The sequence below is a fragment of the Ovis aries genome, chromosome X, assembly GCF_016772045.2.
Source record: "Ovis aries strain OAR_USU_Benz2616 breed Rambouillet chromosome X, ARS-UI_Ramb_v3.0, whole genome shotgun sequence".
In the NCBI taxonomy this organism is placed as follows: Eukaryota; Metazoa; Chordata; class Mammalia; order Artiodactyla; family Bovidae; genus Ovis; species Ovis aries.
In genome coordinates, this window is record NC_056080.1 from 56,951,380 (window position 1) to 56,972,858 (window position 21,479).

General features: G+C 41.2%; 1 protein-coding gene and 1 pseudogene across 1 annotated transcript in view; both read right to left on the reverse strand.

Annotated features, from left to right (window-relative positions):
• ZNF81 (zinc finger protein 81) overlaps positions 1-21,479 on the reverse strand; it is a 746,478-nt gene that overhangs the window by 233,762 nt on the left and 491,237 nt on the right. The gene's annotated exons all lie outside the window — the stretch shown is intronic.
• LOC114111601 (protein fem-1 homolog A-like) overlaps positions 1-21,479 on the reverse strand; it is a 40,176-nt pseudogene that overhangs the window by 3,462 nt on the left and 15,235 nt on the right.

A 21,479-nucleotide genomic window follows, 5' to 3' on the forward strand; every position in this document is an offset into this window, starting at 1 on the left:
GGAAATGGCAACCCATTCCAGTGTTCTTGCCTGGAGAATCCCAGGGACGGGGGAGCCTCATGGGCTGCCATCTGTGGGGTCACACAGAGTTGGACATGACTGAAGCGACTTAGCAGCAGCAGCAGCAGCAGCAGGACCGAATACTACATAAAACCTAGCAGGAGCTGCTCAATTCGGGGACAATGTAGAGAAAGAGGAAGGAGAAAAGAAGCAGTTAAATATCACTGTGTTAGCCACTTGGTTACAACTATTTTCTGAGGGAAGAAGCCCTACTCTGGACAACATGTGAAGGGAGCCAAGGTAGATGGGAAAACCGTATGTCATTATTACATTACGCCAAGACACTGGAAGAGGGACTGGAGAAAGAGGTTCCTGAGAATGCAGACCCTGCAGGAACAAGGGAATCAGGAAAGCCTAGGACGAAACCCTCGGCTAGGGAATAATAGGAAAAAGGCTCAAAGTCAACTGATTGAGGGAATCTTGGACGTAGAACCTGGTGAACCACAAGCTTCAATAAGTTGCCCTCAGGCTAATTATGCTTGCCTTTTCTGGTAAGTATTGGTGCTGGAGAGGGCTCTTGAGAGTCCCTTGGACTGCAAGGAGATCAAACCAGTGAATTCTAAAGGAAATCATCCCTGAATATTCATTGGAAGACTGATGATGAAGCTGAAGTTTCAAAGGCATGATGTGGACAGGAGCAGGAGCAGGGTGGGCAAGATCAAGGGCAGCATGTGGGTGGGCTCAGAGGCAGAGGTGGGTGAATTAGGGGCAGGGTTTGGGTGGGGAGCCACCAGGGAAGCTCACTTGTGTTCCTCCACGCGATCTCTCCTGTGTGTGTGTCTCTGTGTCTACACTTTCCTTTTTTGTAAAAATGCCAGACATATTGGATTAGGGCTCATGTAACGACCTCATTCTAGCTTGATTACTTCTTGAAAGACCTGATAGGTTACTGCTGCAGTCCCTGTGCTATGCCAGGATTTGTGGCCTCTGAAGGAGAGGAATTCGATCCAGGGCCAGAGATAAGGCTTGCCCACTGAAATTTTTTGTGTAACAGAATTTTGCTAAAGTATAAGAGAGACAGAGAAAGCTTCTGACATGGACATCAGAAAGGGACATAAAGAATGCCCTCTTGCTAGTTTTTTAGCAAAGTGTTTTATGTCTGTTAGCAAGCTTATTAATCAGAAAAGAGAGACACCTCAAGGCTGAGGGAGTTTCACCAGGGCCCTCTCCCACAATATGCATTTTTGAGATAGGATGGCCCAAGTTGTGTCATCCCCCGGCCATAAAACAATTGACATGAATACTGATTTCTTGAGCCATTATCAGTCCAAGGGTTGAGTAAAGAAAAAAAAAGTTATTCTTAGGCAGAACCATTTTGAAAAAAGGTAGGTTCCAAAGCAAATTCATGGTTTCATTAACATAGCTTAAGAAAAACTTTTCCATAGGAAAGATATTGGTTAGCTCAATTCTGAACCAGGTGTCAACACAGAATTAAAATTGGAGAAGGAAAGTGAATGTCTGCCACTTGCAGTTTATTTCTTCAGTTTATTTCTCCTGCCGCTCTGGGACTTCTATGCTTCCTACCTGTTACCCTCTGAGACCCTATTTCTAATTAGGTCACATTCAGAAATAGTGGGGGTTAGGGCATCAACATATTTTCTGGATGGATACAATTTTACTCATAACAGGGTCCTCAAAATTCACAGGGTAGCTGCACATACCCAGTGAGAGGAGGTGGCTGTAGTTTTCAACATCATGTCCTGGTACAGGAACCTCTGTGCAGAGTTCAGTTGATGCAAATCCTCTCTGCTGAAGTTCACGGTCATGTCCTCAAAGGACACTGACACCTGTAAACACAGCCCCATTTGGGGTGACCAAGTCAGCACAGGGGGACAAGAGAAAGATAAGAAATTGTTTTTAGTAAGTTTTACCATAATACCTCATGGGCTATGATTTTTATATTGTCACCCTACTTATTTAACTTTTTTGCAGAATACATCATGAGAAATGCTGGGCTGGAGGAAGCACAAGCTGGAATCGAGATTGCTGGGAGAAATATCAATAACCTCAGATATGCAGATGATACCACCCTTATGGCAGAAAGTGAAGAAGAGCTAAAGGGCCTCTTGATGAAAGTGAAAGAGGAGAGTGAAAAAGTTGGCTTAAAGCTCAACATTCAGAAAACAAAGATCATGGCATCTGGTCCCATCACTTCATGGCAAATAGATGGGGAAACAGCGGAAATAGTGGCTGACTTTATTTTTCTGGGCTCCAAAATCACTACAGATAGTGATTGTAGCCATGAAATTAAAAGATGCTTACTCCTTAGAAGGAAAGTTATGACCAACTTAGACAGCATATTAAAAAGCAGAGACATTACTTTGTCCACAAAGGTCCATCTAGTCAAGGCTAAGGTTTTTCCAGTAGTCATGTAAGGATGTGAGAGTTGGACTATAAAGAAAGCTGAGCACTGAAAAATTGATGCTTTTGAACTGTGTTGTTGGAGAAGACTCTTGAGAGTCCCTTCGACTGCAAGGAGATCCAACTAGTCCATCCTGAAGGAGATCAGTCCTGGCTGTTCATTGGTAGGACTGATGTTGAAGCTGAAACTCCAATACTTTGGCCGCCTGATGCAAAGAGCTGACTCATTTGAAAAGACCCTGATGCTGGGAAAGATTGAGGGCAGGAGGAGAATGGGGCAACAGAGGATGAGATGGTTGGATGGCATCACCAACTCAGTGGACATGGGTTTGGGTGAACTCCGGGAGTTGGTGATGGTCAGGAAGGCCTGGCGTGCTGTAGTTCATGGGGTTGCAAAGAGTCGGACATGACTGAGTGACTGAACTGAATTAAACTGAACACATAATGTATAGAATGAAAAATCTAGTCATAAATTTCTGCCATCCATTGTACATAGTAGTCTTTCATTTAAAAAATAATAAATTTCATTAGTTATCTACTTTATACATAGTAGTGTGTATACCTGATTCAGTTTGCTGTAGAGCAGAAACTAACACAGCAGTGCAAAGCAACTACACTCCAATAGTAAATAAATAAATAATGTGATTGAAAGGGGGAAAAAATATTTTTGTCCAGGATTTGAAGTTTATTTTATTTTGTTGCTCATGTTAATGGGGAATTTGTGCTTTATTCTGTTTTGAAGGAGGCATGTACACTATATAAAATTTTATTTGTTTATTTATCATTGGCTGTGGTGGGGACTTTGTTCCCATGCATGGGCTTTCTCTAGTTGTGGCAAGCGGGGGCTTCCATCCAGGTGCAATGCGAACGCGTCTCATTGCAGTGGCCTCTCTTGTTGCAGAGCACAGGCTCTGAGCACACAGGCTTCAGTGGCTGGTGTGCATGGGCTCTGAGGTTGGTTCCTGGGTTCTAAAGTGCAACCTCAGTAGTTTTAGTGCACAGGGTCACTTGAACAGGAGGCCTTTGTCTCGAAAGTGGGCTCTTAACCGTTGGACCACCAGGAAAGCCCAACATCAACACTTTTTTCTCAATTTACATAGCTCCCACTGCTGCTGCTTTCATTTAGTCTTCAAAAATACAGGCATTTTCTCTTGATGCCTTTTTTTCTGGGTCAATTTTAACTTAATTCCATAGTTGTTGGAAAATGTTCAATTCAGTTCAGTCACTCAGTCATGTCCGACTCTTTTGTGACTCCATGGACTGCAGCACACCAGGCTTCCCTGTCCATTACCAACTCCTGAAATTTGCTCAAAATCATGTCCATCGAGTCGGTGATGCCACCTAACCATCTCATCCTCAGTCAGCCCCTTCTCTTCCTGCCTTCAGTCTTTCTAGCAACAGGGTCTTTTCCACTGTCAGTTCTTTGCATCAGGTAGTGAAAGTATTGGAGTTTCAGCTTCAGCATCAGTCCTTCCAATGAATATTCAGGAATCATTTCTTTTAGGATGGACTGGTTGGATCTCCTTGCAGTCCAAGGGACTCTCAAGAGTCTTCTCCAACACCACAGTTCAAAATCATCAATTCTTAAGCACTCAGCTTTCTTTTTAGTACAGCTTTCTTTTTAGTCCAGCTTTCAAATTCATACATGACTACTGGAAAAACCATAGCTTTGACTAGACGGACCTTTGTAGGCAAAGTCATGTCTCTGCTTTTCAATATGCTGTCTAGGTTGGCTTTTCTTCCAAGAAGCAAGCATCTTTTAATTTCACGGCTGCAGGCAACATCTGCAGTGATTTTGGAGAATAAAATAAAGCCTTTCACTGTTTCCACTGTTTCCCCATCTATTTGCCATGGGACTGGAAGTAATGGGACTGGATGCCATGGTCTTGGCTTTCTGAATGTTGAGTTTTAAGCCAGATTTTTCACTCTCCTCTTTCACCTTTATCAAGAGGCTCTTTACTTCTTCACTTTCTGCCATAAGGCTGGTGTCACCTGCCTATCTGAGGTTATTGATATTTCTCCCGGCAATGCTGTTTCCAGCTTATGCTTCCTCCAGTCCAGCATTTCTCATGATGTACTCTGCATATAAGTTAAATAACCAGGGTGATAATATACAGCCTTGTTGTACTCCTTTCACAATTTGGAACCAGTCTGTTGTTCCATGTCCAGTTCTAACTGTTGCTGCTTGACCTGCATACAGATATCTCAGGAGGCAGGTTAGGTGGTCTGGTATCCCCATCTCTTGAAGAATTTCCCACAGTTTGTTGTGATCCACACAGTCAAAGGCTTTGCTGTTGTCAATAAAGCAGAAGTAGATGTTTTTCTGGAATGCTCTTGCTTTCTCAATGATCCAGCGGATGTTGACAAGTTGATCTCTGGTTCCTCTGCCTTTTCTAAAGCCAGCTTGAACATCTGGAAGTTCACTGTTCACGTACAGTTGAAGCCTGGCTTGGCGAATTTTGAGCATTACTTTGCTAGTGTGTACCGTGAGTACAATTTTGTGGCAGTTTGAACATTCTTTGGCATTGCCTTTATTTGAGAACAGAATGACAACTGACCTTTTAAAGTCCTGTGGCAACTGCTGAGGGTTTCAAATGTGCTGGCATATTGAGTAAAGCACTTTTACAGCATCATCTTTTAGGATTTGAAATAGCTCAACTGGAATTACATCACCTCCACTAGCTTTGTTCGTAATGATGCTTCCTAAGGCCCGCTTGACTTCACTTTCCAGGATGTCTGACTCTAGGTGAGTGATCACACCATTGTGGTTATCTGGGTCACTAAGATCTTTTTCATATAGTTCTTCTATGTATTCTTGCCACTTCTTCTTAATAGCTTTTGCTTTTGTTAGGTCCCTAACATTTCTGTCCTTCATTGTGCTCAGCTTTGTATGAAATGTTCCCTTGGTATCTCTAATTTTCTTGAAAAGATCTCAAATCTTTCCCATTCTATTGCTTTCCTCTATTTCTTTGCATTGATCACTGAGCAAGGCTTTCTTATCTCTCCTTGCTATTCTTTGGAACTGTGGATTCAAATGAGTGTATCTTTCCTATTCTCCTTTGCCTTTAGGGTCTCTTCTTTTCTCAGTTATTTGTAAGGCCTCCTCAGACAACTGTTTTGCCCTTTTTACATTTCTTTTTCTTGGCAATGGTCTTGATCACTGCCTCCTGTACAATGTCATGAACCTCCATCCATAGTGTTTCAGGCATTCTATCAGATCTAATCCTTTGAATCTATTTGTCACTTCCACTGTATACTCATAAGGAATTTTATTTAGGTCATAACCGAATGGTCTAGTGGTTTTCCCTACTTTCTTCAATTTAAGTCTGAATTTGGCAATCAGGAGTTTTTATATGAGCCACAGTCAGCTCCCAGTCTTGATTTTGCTGACCATATAGAGCTTCTCCATCTTTGACTGCAAAGAATATAATCAATCTAATTTCTGTATTGACCATCTGGTGATATCCATATGAAGTCATCTCTTGTGTTGTTGGAAGAGGGCGTTTGCTATGATGAGTGTGTTCTCTTGGCAAAACTCTATTAGCCTCTGTCCTGCTTCATTCCGTACTCCAAGGCCAAATTTGCCTGTTACTCCAGGTATCTCCTGACTTCCTGCTTTTGCATTCCAGTTCCCTATAATGAAAAGGACATCTTTCTTGGGTGTTAGTTCTAGAAGGTCTTGTGGGTCTTCATAGAACTGTTCAACTTCAGCTTCTTAAGCATTACTGGTTGTTGACTAGACTTGGATTACTGTGATTGAATGCTTGGCCTTTGAAACAAACAGAGATCATTCTGTTGCTTTCAAATTGCACCGAAATACTGCATTTCGGACACTTTTGTTGACTATGAAGCCCATGAAGAGTTGGAAAATGTACTCTGTCCGATTTCAACACATGGTCTATCTAGAAGAATGTTTCATGTGTCCCAAGAGAAGAATGCATATTCAGCCAGGAATGGGTACAGTGTTCTCTAATATATGTCAACTTGATTGAGTGTTGTTGAAATTTTATATCACTTTACTCATTTGTCTTCTACTTGTTCAACTAATTATTTGTCATCTTTTTGGTGAAAACTGAAATGGAGATGTTAGAAATTTATATTTCTATACAAAGGAACTAGAATACACAAAGCAGGGATTATCATGGAGGATTTCTATTATGTAATGTTAAGACTTACCTTAAATCTACAATAATTAAGACAGTGTGTTACTGATGTAAGTACAGACACATATATTAATGAAACAGAATAGAGGTCCAGAAACAGATTTGCACACATATGGACAACTAATTTATGAAAAAAGTTAAAGTACTTCAATGGGGAAAAGGAAAACCTTTTTAAAAAAACTGTGCTAGAACAAGTAGATAAACATTTTGGAAGAGAAAACAAACTGTGATCCACAATGCACACCATATACAAAAATTAACTTAAGTATTCACACACCACACACATACACACACAAAGTAACTCTGTGAGGTGATGAGTGTGCTGACAAACTTGATTGTGGTATGAAAACAGATATACAGATCAATGGAACAGATAAACCCACACATTGATGGTCAATTGATTTTTACCAAAGGAGCCAGGAAAATGAAAATGGAAGGGCAATCTCTTCAATTAATGGTTCGGGAAAACTGGACAGCCACATGCGATAGAATGAAGCTGGAACACTCTCTTACACCACACATCAAAGTTAACTCAAAATGGATTAAAGACTTGATCATAAGACCTGAAACCATACAAGTTCTGATAAAATCATAGGTGGTAAGCTCCTTGACATAACGTGTGGAGATAAATTCTTGGATTTGACACCAAAATCAAAGGCAACAAAAACAAAAATAATCAAGTGGGAATATACCAAACTAAAAAGTTTATGCATAGCAAATGAAACCTTCCACAGAATGACAAGGCAGTATACTGAATGGGAAAAATTATTTGCAAATTGTATGTCTGATAAGTGGTTAATATCCAAAATATGTGGGGCTTCCCTGATGGTTCAGATGATAAAGAATCTGCCCGCAATGCAGGACACCCTGCTTAGATCCCTGGGTGGGAAGATCCCCTGGAGAAGGAAATGGATTTAAGGAAATAGAATTCAAATCCATAGATTTAAAATCTGTGGATTGGGTTGACAACAACTCAATACACCGAGAGAGATAGCCAGGCATTACGTGCCATCTGGAGGGATGAATTAACAAGCATTCAATACCACTTCTGAAGTATGTTTGCCTAAAAATTGAATCTGTATTGATCAAACCTCTAAAATTATCAGTTCATGTTAACATAGGGACATGGGAACTATGAAGTAACACCACAAGAATACAATTAGAAAATTCCAAAAGGTGGAACATAGTTCAGGGCAAATGGCCCAGTTGCTTCAACAAAAATGTAACCAAGGTAGAGCGCATTACATCAGTTCCAAATTAAAAGGAACTTCAGAGATTATTGCAAGAGAATTCTTCACAAATCTCAATTTCTGTATATCTTTCAAGTAGACCCAAGATTGCCTTTTTTCCAAACTATATTTTCAGAGATATTTATATAGTGAACAGCCTTAGAAGATAGAGTCACCCTCTCTAGAACAAAGGGCAGGTTATACTAGAAATTGTGCCCAAGACATTTCTTCCTCAAGGCAAGATTCAGGGAGGCTTACTACCCTTTATGAAAGACTCAATCGATGCCCATTCACTACGGGTGCTTCCCCTATGATGGAACCTAATGCACATGCAGGTATCATCTGGCCTTCTGCATTACCCTGTGGGAACTGAAGCTTGGGGAACTGGTGAAAATGTTCATACTCTGGTTACCACTAATGCTATGAGTATTCAAGTCATTGGACTCTGTCCCAGGAGTCTCATGTCTTCTATCAGCAGCCATAACACCGTGGCCAGCTCACTTGTTAGGTTGCATGTAGGATAGAATCTTGGACCTTTCACAGTTCTTGGAAGTTTTGGTGATTAGGATGTGCTGTGCACAGATATGTGGCTTTCTGGAAAAGGAAATATAAGGTACTTGTGGACATCCCTGCCCCAGAGATGTCCACATCCTAGTCTCTGCAACATGTGGATATGTTGTACTACATGGCAAGGGGAAATTAAGGCTGCAGATGGAATTAAGGTTGCTAATCAACTGACCTTAAAACAAGGATACTATTTTGGCCTTTCTGGGTGGGGCCAAGGTAAAGAGTCCTTAAAAGTGTAGGAGTGAGGTAGACAAGAAGGCTAGAGTAATGTAGCATGAGAATATCCAACCCGCTGTTGCTGGTATTAAGGATGAAGTGAACCATATCAAGGAATATGTGTGACCTCTAAAAGCTAGAAAGAGCAAAGCAATTGATTCTTCCCTTGAGCCTTCAGAAAAGAACACATCTGGATTTCCCTGGTGGCTCAATGGTGAAGAATCTGCTTGCCAATGCAGGAGACAAGGTTTGACCCCTGATCTGGGAATATCCCACATGCCACGGATCAACTAAGTCCATGTACCACAGCTACTGAGCCCACGCTCTAGAGCCTGGGAACCGCAAATACTGAGCCCATGTGCTGCAACTACAGAAGCCCAGACACCTAGAGCCTGTGCTCTGCAACAAGAGAAGCCTCCACAATAAGTCCACACACAGCAACAAAGAGTCGCCCTCGCTTGCTGCTACTAGAGAAAAGCCCACGCACCAACCACCAACGAAGACCCAGCACAGACAAAAGTAATGAAATTTTTAAAAAATGAACCCATATCTGCCAACATCTTGACTTTAGCCCAGTGGGAGTCATTTAAGACTTCAGAACGACAATATTAAAATTTTCTGTTGTTTTAAGCCACTGAGGTTATGGCAGTTTGTTACAGGAATGATAGAAAATGGACAGAGGCAAATTCAGGAGATTTGAGAGAAGTCTCCGGAATCAGTAGTGGAAATGTTGATCAAATTGTATGGTCAATAAATGGTCCTCCGCTTTACTGCCAGTCAGTGGGGAGGAACTGAAGAAGTTATTGCATACAAAGTACCATTAAGCAGGTTTAAAGACAGCTGCCTCAATAGTGTTATGTAAGGTTGGTCTTAATTCTTCTAGATGGGGGACTTCCTCACCAAACTGTGGTCAGTCTCAAGTGTAACTTATTGTACACACTCTCAAGCCTCTTATTGTGCAGGCCTTGTGAAATTTGCCTCATTATGCCTCTTATGTACAGGCATACCTCAGAGGTGGGTGTTCCAGACCACCACAATAAAGTGAGTATCACAAAAAAGTGAGACACAAATTTTTGGTTTCCCTGTGCGTATAAAAGTTACCTTTATATCATATTGTAGTCTTTAAGTGTTCAGCAGCACTGTATCTTAAAAAGCAATGTAAGTTAATTAATTAAGAAATTATTCCTAAAGGGCTTCTCAGGTGGCACAGTGGTAAAGAATCTGCCTGCCAGAAGAGGAGATGCAAGAGATGGTGGGTCGATCAAGAGATGGTGAGTCAATCCCTGGGTCAGGAAGATCCCTTGGAGTAGGAAATAGCAACCCATTCCAGTATTCTTGCCTGGAAAATTCCAAGGGCTACAGTTCATGGTGTTGCAAAGAGTCAAACACGACTGAGCACAGAACAGCACTTAGGCCTAAAAGATGCTAACCATCTTCTGAGTCTTAGGTGAGTCATAATCATCTTGCTAATGGAGAGTCTTGCCTTGATTTTGATGGGTACTGGTTTTGATGGGTACTAAGATGGTGGTTGCTGAGGGTTGGGGTGACTGTGTCATTTCTTAAAATAAGACAGAAATGAAATTTGCCTGACTATCTCTTCCTTTCATGAACAACTTCTCTGCAGCATCTGACATTGTTTGATATAGCAGTTTACCCACAGTAGAACTTTTATCAAAATGTGAGTCAGTCCTCTCAAACCCTGTTTTATCAGCTAAGTTTATGTCATATACAGAAATCTTCATAGCATCTTCACCTGTAGTAGAGTCTATTTCAAAAAACTATTTTTTTGCTCACACATAAGAAGCAGCTGCTCATCTATTCAAGCTTACAATGAGATTGCAGCACTTAAGTCACATCTTCAGGCTCTACTTCAAATTCTAATTCTCTTGCTATTTCTGATATCTGCAGTTACTTCCTTCAGTGAAGTTCTAAAACCCTCAATATCATCCATGAGAGTTGAACCCACTTCTTCCAAACTCCTGTTAATGTCAATATTTTGACATCCTCCCATGAGTCATGAATGTTCTTAATGGCATCTAGAATGGTGAAACCTTTTCAGAATGTTTTCAATTGCCTTTGTCCAGATCTATCCGAGGAATCACTACCTATGGCAGCTAAAGCATTATGAGATGTATTTCCTAAATAATAAGACTTAAGCTGAAATTACTCCTTGATCCATGAGTTGTAGAATGAATAAGGTGTTAGCAAGCATGAGAACAACATTTATTTCATTGTACATCTCCGTTAGAGCTTTTGGGTGACTGGTCCATTGCCAGTGAGCAGTAATATTTTGAAAGCAATCTTTTTATCTTTCTGAGCAATATGTCTCAAGAACAGGCTTAAAATATTCAGTAAACCATGCAGTAAACAGATGTGCTGTCATCCAGGCTTTGTTGTTCCACTGACAGAGGATAGGTAGAGTGAAAGTGAAAATGTTAGTCTGTCAGTCATGTCCAACTCTGTGACCCCATGGACTGTAGCCCACCGGGCTCCTCTGTCCACGGGATTCTCCCAGGCAAGAAGACTGGAGTAGGTTGCCATTCCCTTCTCCAGGAGGTCTTCCCTACCCAGGCATCGAAACCAGGTCTTCTTCACTGTCATCATAGTCAGATTCTTTACTGTCTGAGCCACCAGGGAAGCCCATTTACAAAGGACGGGTAGAATAGATTTAACCTAATTCTTAAGAGCCCTAGGATTTTCAGACTGCTCAATGAGCATGGGCTTCTTTCTTAAAGTTATCAGCTGCATTAGCCCCTAAAAGAGGGCCAGCTTGTCCCTAGAAACTTTCAAGTCAGGTATTGAATTTTCTCTAACTATGAAAGTCCTAGACGACATCTTCTTCTGATATAAAGCTGTTTCACTACAGTGGAAATTTGTTGTTTGGTGTAGCCACTTTTATTAGTTATTTTAACTAGATCTTCTGGATAAGTTTCTGCAGCTTCTACCTTAGCACTTGCTAATTCAACTTGCACTTTTATGTTTTGGAGACAGCTTTCATTAACCCTCATGATCCAACCTCTGTTAGATTCAGACTTTTCCTTTGAAGCTTCATTCAACTCTCTTCATTCAACTTGCTCTGAGTTACAGCCTTGCTCTGAATTAAGCTTCGGCTTAAGGGCATGTTGTGGCTGGTTTGATCTTCTCTCCAAAGCATGAAAATCTTCTCTGTATCAGCAATAAGGCTGTTTCTCTTTCTTATCATTTATGTGTGCACTGGAGCATCACTTTTAATTTCCTACAAGAACTTTCCCTTTGCATTCACAACTTCAGTAACTGGTATAAGAGGCCTAGCTTTCAGCCTGCCTCAAATTCTGATGCACCTTCTTCACTAAGTGTAATCATCTCTAGATTTTGATTCGAAGTGAGAGACTCTTCTTTTCACTTTAACACTTAGAGGCAAATTGTAAGTTTATCAACTGGCCTAATTTTCAATATTATTATGTCTCAGGGAAAGAGAGGCCTGAGGAGAGGGAGAGGGACAGGAAGCAAGGCAGTTTGAACATATACATTTATCGTCTAAGTTTGCCAATCTAGAGTCATGGATTAGTAGTAACATCAAAGATCACTGATCATAGATCATCATAACAAGTATAATAATAATGAAAAGTTTGAAATATTGCAAAAATTACTGTAATGAGTCACAGAGACAGGCAGTGAGCAAATGTTATTGGAAAAATGGTGCCAACAGACATGCTGAATGCCCAGTTGCCCACAAACTGTCAATTTGGTTTTTTTTAAAAACAAACCCACAGTACAGAAGCAGACTCATAGACACAGAAAGCAAACTTAATGGTTACCAAAGTAGGAGGTGTTAATTGGGGGTATGGGATTAACAGATGTACATTACCATATATAAAAGACATGTGTACCCCAGTGTTCATCACAGCACTGTTTATAATAGCCAGGACATGGAAGCAACCCAGATGTCCATCAACAGATGAATGGATAAGAAAGCTGTGGTACATATACACAGTGGAATATTACTCAGCCATTAAAAAGGATACATTTGAATCAGTTCTAATGAGGTGGATGAAACTTGAGCCTATTATACAGAGTGAAGTAAGCCAGAAAGAAAAACACCAATACAGTACACTAACGCATATTATGGAATTTAGAAAGATGGTAACGATAACCCTATATGCGAGACAGAAAAAGAGACACAGATGTATAGAACAGTCTTTTGGACTCTGTGGGAGAGGGAGAGGGTGGGATGATCTGAGAGGATAGCACTGAAACATGTATATTATCATATGTGAAACAGATCGCCAGTCCAGGTTCAATGCATGAGACAGATGCTCAGGGCTGGTGCACTGGGATGACCAGAAGGATGGGATGGAGAGGGAGGTGGGAGGGGGGTTCAGGATGGGGAATACATGTACACCCATGGCTGATTCATATCAATGTATGGCAAAAACCACTACAATATTGCAAAGTAATTAGCCTCCAACTAAAATAAATAAATTTTAAAAATTAAAAATAAAAATTGGGTGGGAGAGAAGAGGGAAAGGGTGAGATAAACGGAGAGAGTAGCATGGACATGAGGGTAACACATGCAAATACAGTACACATACAAACACATACAGTAACACATGCAGATAGATAGCCAATGGGAATTTGCTGTATGACTCAGGGAACTCAGACTGGGGCTCTGTAATAACCTAAAGGGGTGGGAATAGGTGGGAGGTGGGAGGGAGATTTAAAAGGGAGGGAGCATATGTATACCTATGGTTAATATATGTTGATGTATGAGAGAAATCAAACTAATATTGTAAAGCAATCATCAAACAACTAAAAATAAACAAATATTTTAAAATTGAAAAAAATAAAAGTTTACCATATATAAAATAAATAAACAACAAGCACCTACTATATAGCACAGGGAACTATATTCAATATCTTGTAATAAACTATAATGGAAAAGAATTGAAAAAAAGAAAAAACTCATGATATCTGTAAAGCACAATAAAGCAAAGCACAAGTAAAGTGCGGAAAGTCTGTACTAAGATTTGGGGGAGGGCAGATGTGGCTCACAACACTTCTTCAGACAATAGCTTCAGAGGTGAGCATCTATACTCAGGGAAAAAGGACAGAAACTCATGAGCAGTATGGGCAGAAGCCAGGCACATGGTGACAGCTTTGGCTGGTTGGTTGAGCAAGGAGCAGGAGGGGATGTGAAGATTGTTGCAACAGAAGCTGAAATGTCTTATGGCTCAGTTCATCTACAGTCTACCATGCCTACCACAGATCCATTGAGAAACCACAGCCAAAGGACTCAGATGTTTCTGCAGTAGATCCTGCCTCTATAGTTCAGCTTCTTGGGGAGATCTCACCAAGACAAACTTCTATAGGAAACCACTGATGAGGCAATGACTGGCATCAGGGCTCTACTGCCCCATACTGGATCTATCATGCTGATGAAGACAACCTGCTGCCAAGAGAGAAACTGACCCAAAAAAATTCTAGATAAATTCTTGAGGTCAGCCCCACTGCCCTGAAAAATTTCCCTAGCCTTTATCTTAAAAGTGAGAAAAAACTTAAGATCTAGAGGTATAGATGGGCTTCAGGATGTGTTACCCCCAAACATGGCACCTTGGTGAATAGAATACTCTAAGCTGAAAGACTTTGAGAAAACAGCTGAAGCAGTGGGGTCACTCCGACCTTCCCCCTTGCCCTTCTTCCCTGAAGCAGGTCATTGAGCCCTCAGATGAGTGGTTCCCTGGCTACACCCAGACTAAAAGAACATCCTTATCTCAGAAAACAAAGGGACCCTAAGAAACAGTTTGTGCTGTCTCTCCCAGTTACTAAATTTACATCATACTCTCTGACTTATCATATTCCTCCACAACCATCCAGTCTTCATCTCACCCAGCATAGAACTCTAGAACTCCTCAGGTCTAACTGTTCCTCCGTGTCTTCATTCCCTTATCAAGGCTCCCACAACTTGTAAAACTTACAAACAAATGTGTATGCTTTTCTTCTCTTAATCTGTCTCTGTCAGTTTAAATTTCCGATTCAGCCAGGGACCCTAAGAAGTCAAGAAAACCTTTTTCTTCCCCTACTATAAAGAAAATGGGTAGCACATGCCCTGAATTGAGGTGAACATCTTTTAAAGTTGCTACTGCTCTAGTCTTCCTTTCAGGGATCACACACCATATTGAGAGTCCCTTGGATTGCAAGGAAATCAAACTAGTCAATGTTTAAACAAATCAAACCTAAAAACTCATTGGAAGGACTGATGCTGAAGCTGAAGCTCCAATACTTTGGCAACCTGATGCGAAGAGCTGACTCATTGGAAAAGACCCTGATGCTGGGAAAGACTGAAGAAAAAAGGAGAAGGGGGCAGCAGAGCATGAGATGAATAGATAGCACCACTGACTCAATGAACATGAATCTGAGCAAACTTTGGGAGATAGTGAAGGACAGAGGAGCCTGGCATGCTGCAGTCCATGGGGTCACAAAGAGTTGGATACGACTTAGTGACTGAACAACAGTAACAGCTGCACTAGTGATACCTGAGCTAGCCAATGGGCACAATCAGAAAGCAATATGGCCATGGCTGCAGAATCAAGGCATCCTCAAATCTGAAAGACGCATCTGCCACAAGGACCTTGCTGCCCAATACAGAGCTCTGGGCATACTGAAAACATGAGATCCTTTGGTTGAGGCCCAAGCAGCTGAGACCCAAGCAAGACCCAAGACTTGCCTTCTGGCATGGAACCGCACTTTTACTCTACATGTTGTCTCTCCCTTCCCTTGTATTCTGAAATTGGCCATTTTGAAGCAATTATTGGGGTGGAACGGGGGCTCCCTGTTCCCAAGAGTGACCAAAGGCCATATACCCCTCTCTGAGTATTCTGGAGAACTTTGGAGAAGGGAGAGGCTTGGACTTTTAAAGATCTGTTGGATACATGCACCTAGACCATTCTATCTGATCTCAAGGGATGAGAGAGCACCCAGATTCAGCTGATGGGGTTTAGGTATGGATAAGTGAAAAGGAATCTAAAGTCGCCCTGTTAAGTCAATTCAACGTACCCTTGACCCCTGAACAACATGGTTTTGAGTTGTATGGGTCCAATAATGCATATATTTTTTTCAAAAAATCTACTGAAAAAATTTGGGGGATTTGTAACAATTTATTTGAAAAATTCGCAGATGAATCATTTAACCTAGAAATATCAAAAAAAATTAAGAAAATGTTAGGTACATCCTGAATTCATAAAACGCATGTAGATAACAGTCTCTTTTGGGATTTACTACCATAAAATATACACAAATCTATTATAAAAAGTTAAAATTTATCAAAACTTCAAGCACACATTTACACTACACAGCGCTGTTAACAGTCAAGAGAAACTTAAACAATGGAAAAAGTCAGCAATACATTATAACTGCATAAATTTAACTGTAGTCCATACCTACTACTGTAATCATTTCATAGCCAGCTCCTTTTGCAATTGCCGTGAGCTCAAGACATGCAGGTATCCACTTAAAACACCATGTGATATTAATCATCTTTGTGTGAGTGATTTGTTTTTCCAAAAAATTGTGTGTTGAAATAATAAGCCATCTCCCATGGTTTTCATGTGGTTTTCATTGTGCTTAGTGCAATATTGTAAACCTTGAATGACACCATGAACCAAACCAAACCACTAGTGATGCTGGAAGTGCTCCCAAGAAGCAGAGAAAAGCCACGGCATTACAACAAAAAATTGAACTGCTGATATTTGCTATAGATTGATGGACAGGGAGGCCTGGTGTGCTGCGGTTCATGGGGTCACAAAGAGTTGGACACAACTAGCGACTGAACTGATCTGAGGTCTGCAGCTGTGGTTTCCCACATTTCATGATAAATGAATCCATCATAAGGACTATTGCTTTTAAGAAAGAAAGGAAATTGGTACAGCTGTCCTTGCAGGTATACCAACAGGTCTGAAAACATTGCACTTTTTGTTAAACACTGTATCTAATTTTGAAAAATGCAGCTTTAATGTAGATGCAGTATTGCTCTGAGAAAGGCATACCAAAAGCCTCTCTATATGATTCAAGGAAAAGCAAAGTCTTTCTACAACAACCTAAAGCAAGAGGAAGGTGAAGAATCTAAAGCTGGAGAATGTAAGGTCAGCAAAGAAAAGTCTGATAATTTTGAGAAAGAGGTTTGGCTTTTAAAATGTCAAGATAAGAGGAAAAGCAGCTTGTACCCACCAGGGGGCAGCAGATGAGTTCCAGATACCATGTAGAAAAATCACTGAGGAGAGGGGTATCTGCCTGCAGAGGTTTTGAATCCAGACAAAAGTGCCCTATTCTGCTGGAGAAGGCAATGGCACCCTACTCCAATAGTCTTGCCTGGCAAATCCCATGGACAGAGAAACCTGGTAGGCTGCAGTCCATGGGTCGCTAGGAGTCAGACATGACTGAACGAGTTCACTTTCACTTTTCACTTTCATGCATTGAAGAAGGAAATGGCAACCCACTCCAGTGTTCTTGCCTGGAGAATCCCAGGGACGGGGGAGCCTGGTGGACTGCTGTCTATGGGGTTGCACCGAGTCGGACACGACTGAAGTGACTTAGCATTCTGCCGGAAATATGTGAAAAAAGACATTTATTAGTAAGGAAGACAAGCAAGCACCAGGATTGAAGGCAGGGACGTCAGGATTGACTGACGGAGGATCTAGTCGTGTCCGACTCTCTGGATTTCTCCAGGCCAGAATATTGGAGTGGGTAGACTTTCTCTTCTCCAGGGGATCTTCCCAACCCAGGGATTGAACCCAGGTCTCCCACATTGCAGGTGGATTCTTTACCAGCTGAGTCACAAGGGAAGCCCAAGAACACTGGAGTGGGTAGCTTATTCCTTCTCCAGCGGATCTTCTCGACCCAGGAATCGAACCAAGGTCTCCTACACTGCGGGTGGATTCTTTACCAACTGGACTATCAGGGAAGCATTAAAATGTCAAGATAAGAGGAGAAGCAGCTTGTACCCACCAGGGGGCAGCAGATGAGTTCCAGATACCATGTAGAAAAGCACTGAGGAGAGGGATATCTGCCTGAACAGGTTTTTAATACAGTTAAACGTGCCCTATTCTGACAGAAATAAGTGGGGGAAAAAAAAAGACATTTATTAGTAAGGAAGAGAAGCAAGCACCAGAATTGAAGGCAGGGATGGATAAGCTAACTCTATTTTCTTCAAATGCAGTCGAGTTTATGATCTGGACTGCCCTTATCTATAAAGATGCTAACTCCTGACCCCTGAGTGTGTTAGTCGCTCAATTGCGTCTGACTCTTTGCGACCCTATGCATTGTAGCCTTCCAGGTTCCTCTGTCCTTGGGATTTACCAGGCAAGAATACTGGAGTGGGTTGCCATTTCTTTCTCCAGGGGATCTTCCCAACCCAGAGATCAAACATGGGTCTCTGGCATTGCAGACAGATTCTTAGCCATGTGAGCCACAAGACAAGCCTTGAAGGGAACAGATAAACACCAGCTGCTAGTCTTTTAATTGTACAACAAGAAGGCCTGAAGAACCAGAATTCTTTTCCTGGATTGGGTCATCAATGCTTTGTCTCTGAGGTCAGAAAATATCTGGCTGGTAAAGGACTGCCTTTTAAAATTGTTTTGACCTTGGACAATATCCCTGGCCACCCAGAACTCCAGCTGTTCAACACTGAAGGCATTAAAGTGATTCAAGTGCCCCCAAACAATATATCTCTAGGTCAGCCTCTAGATCGGGTTGTCATAAGGACCTTTAAGGCTCATTACACACAGTCCTCTATGGAAAGGATTGTCAACACCATGGAAGAGAACTCCAACAGAGAGGACATCGTTAAAGTCTGAAAGTATTACACTATTGAAGATGTCATTTTTGTTATAGAAAAAGCCATGAAAATCATCAAGCCTGAAACAATAAACTTCTGCGGGAGCAAACTCTCCAGATGTTGTGTATGACTTCACAGGATTTATGACAGAGCCCATCAAGGAAAGAGATTGTGGATGCCACACATACCAAAAAAAAAAAAAAAAAAGGCAGGTGGTAAAAGTTTCAAGATACAGATCTTGGAGAAATTCAAGTGCTACTAGACACCACACCAGAGGAATTCACAGAAGACTACTTGATGGAGATGAGAGCTTCCCAACCAGTGCCTGACAAAGAGGAGGAAGAAGACGTAGAAGAAGCAGAGTCAGAAAACAGACTGACATTAGACAATCTGGCAGAAGTGTTCTGACTCCTCTAGACTACTTTTGACTTCTTTCATAACAGGGTTTCTTCTATGATGCAGGCACTGAAACTAAAGCAAATGGTGGAAGAAGGGTTGGTACAGTATAGAAACATTTTTGGAAAAATGAAAAAGCAAAAAAGTCAGAGATCATGATGTGTTTCCATAAAGTTACACCATGTGTGCCTGCCTCTCCTGCCTTCCCTTCCACTTCCTTCACCTCTGCTGCCCTGGAGACAGAGACCAACTCCTCCTTTTCCTCCTCCTCCCCGATGTACTCAACACAAAGACGAGCATGGAAATCTTCATGATGATCCACATCCACTTTAGCAAAGAATCATCATGCCTTATGCTTATAAAACACATCTGATGTGTATGCGTTCTGAGTATCTTCATGTGAAAATCTAACAACTGTATGACAAGAAACATATGGAGATGTTTTTGTGTCAATCTCATCTCCTAAGTATGCATGATATAGAATATTGTGGGCAAGATGTAGTGCCCTGGATAGCCTGTCCTTAAATAGCCATAAGATGAGCAATAGTCAATATAAAATTATTAGTGTGTTAGTTTTCTTACTGTTTCACAACTTGTCTCTTAAAGAATTACATTATTGCACAGTATGAGTCTCTCACTCTCTTGTAAATTGAGAAACTGCATAAGAGCCTGTTATCAGAAGTGTTTTTTTAAAGTAAAAATGCTTCCAAAACTGTATTAAGAATATGACTGTAATACTGTATGCCGCAAAAAGTTTCTAAAAGTTCATTCATTAGTGAATAGGCTAAACTACCATGAAACAATCATACCAATTACTTGAGGCTACCATAATGCAATGATATTGCTGCTTCTTCATTATCAGTGCATTAGTCATCATAACTGTAAATAAATACGAATTTCTTTTTCACATTATTTTTTTCATTTTTTTAATTGAAGGATAATTGCATTACAGAGTTTTGTTGTTTTCTGTCAAACCTCAACCTGAATCAGCCATAGGTATACATATATCCCCTCTCTTTTGAACTTCCCTCCCTTCTCCTCTCCATCCCACCCCTCTAGGTTCATACAGAGCCTCGATTTGAGTTTCTTAGCCATACAGCAAATTCCCATTGGCTATCTATTTTACATATGGTAATTTAACTTTCCATGTTACTCTTTCCATACATCTCACCCTCTCCTCCCCTCTACCCAAGTCCACAAGTCTATTCTCTATGTCTGTTTCTCCATCGCTGCCCTGTAAGTAAACTCTTCAGTACCGTTTCTCTAGATTCCATATATATGCATTAGAATATGATATTTATCTTTCTCTTTCTGACTCATTTCACTCTGTATAACAGGTTCTAGGTTCGTCCACCTCGTTAGAACTGACTCAAAGGCATTCCGTTTTATGGCTGAGTAATATTCCACACATGGACATCACCAGATGGTCAACACTGAAATTAGATTGATTATATTCTTTGCAGCCAAAGATGGAGAAGCTCTATACAGTCAGCAAAAACAAGACCGGGAGCTGACTGTGGCTTGGATCATGAACTCCTTATTGCCAAATTCAGACTGAAATTGAAGACAGTGGAGAAAACCACTTAACCATTCAGGTATGACCTAAATTAAATCCCTTATGACTATACAGTGGAAGTGAGAAATAGATTGAAGGGACTAGATCTGATAGATAGGGTGCCTGATGAACTATGGATGGAGGTTCGTGACATTGTACAGGAGACCGGAATCAATACCATCCCTGTAGGGAACAAGGTATAAGGAAGGTTGAGAAGTGCTTGCAAACGAGACTTTCAACCAGGGCTGAACATTCTTGCAAACGAGGATCCTCTGTTTGTTCCTGTGGGGAAAGAACATTTCTTGCACGCAAGGATGTTTGTCTGATTCCTCAAAAGGAACAGATCCAGGGACAAAACGGATTCTAAGTTGATAAGGAAGTTCCCCAAAACAAAGTCTTAGCTGCAGTAAATAAGTCAAGGTAAAGGTTATCTTGCCCTGCGCCTGCACACTGTATAGTCTCTGAATCATAGTGCTTGGCAACTTGCCCTGTAGGTTGTTGTGCAAGGGATAGAAAATAAAGCAGCTGTAAGAAGCAAGTGTTAAAATATAAAGATTCAAACCACTCTGCAGTGTTGTTTCATTCCGTCGCCAGCATCTGGCACCCAGCGCGGGGCACGATGGAACCGAAAGGGTAAGCACCCCGGGGCGAAACGCTGAAAGGGGGACTTTCGAGAAAAAGAAAAAATTATGGGGAATTCCCCTCTTTAAAGTCACAATATATGGAGCTGGTTAAGGGGCTCCTGCATTCTATAGGAATTAAAACGTCTACTCGCCGTTTGAGTGAGTTGTTCTGTCTTATAGAGCAGCATTGCTATTGGATTCAATATCAAACAGAAGTACAGCTGAATTTAAAGGAATGGAAAGTGGTGTAGAAGGAGTTAAGAAGGCAGCATCAAAAAGGCAATGTGATTCCTCTAAGGCTGTGGACTCTATGTAGCGCTGTAACGCAGGCTTTAAAATTAATGGCTGCTACAGTGAGGCCGCCTCTTGTTATCTTGAGAAGGGGGCTTCACCTCCGCCCAAGCCTCTGGATGATAGTAAAGATTCATCCACCGAGACAGATAGAGATGTGAGCTCTGGGGAGGATTCAGATTCTGTAGAGGCAATGACTACTGCCTTTTG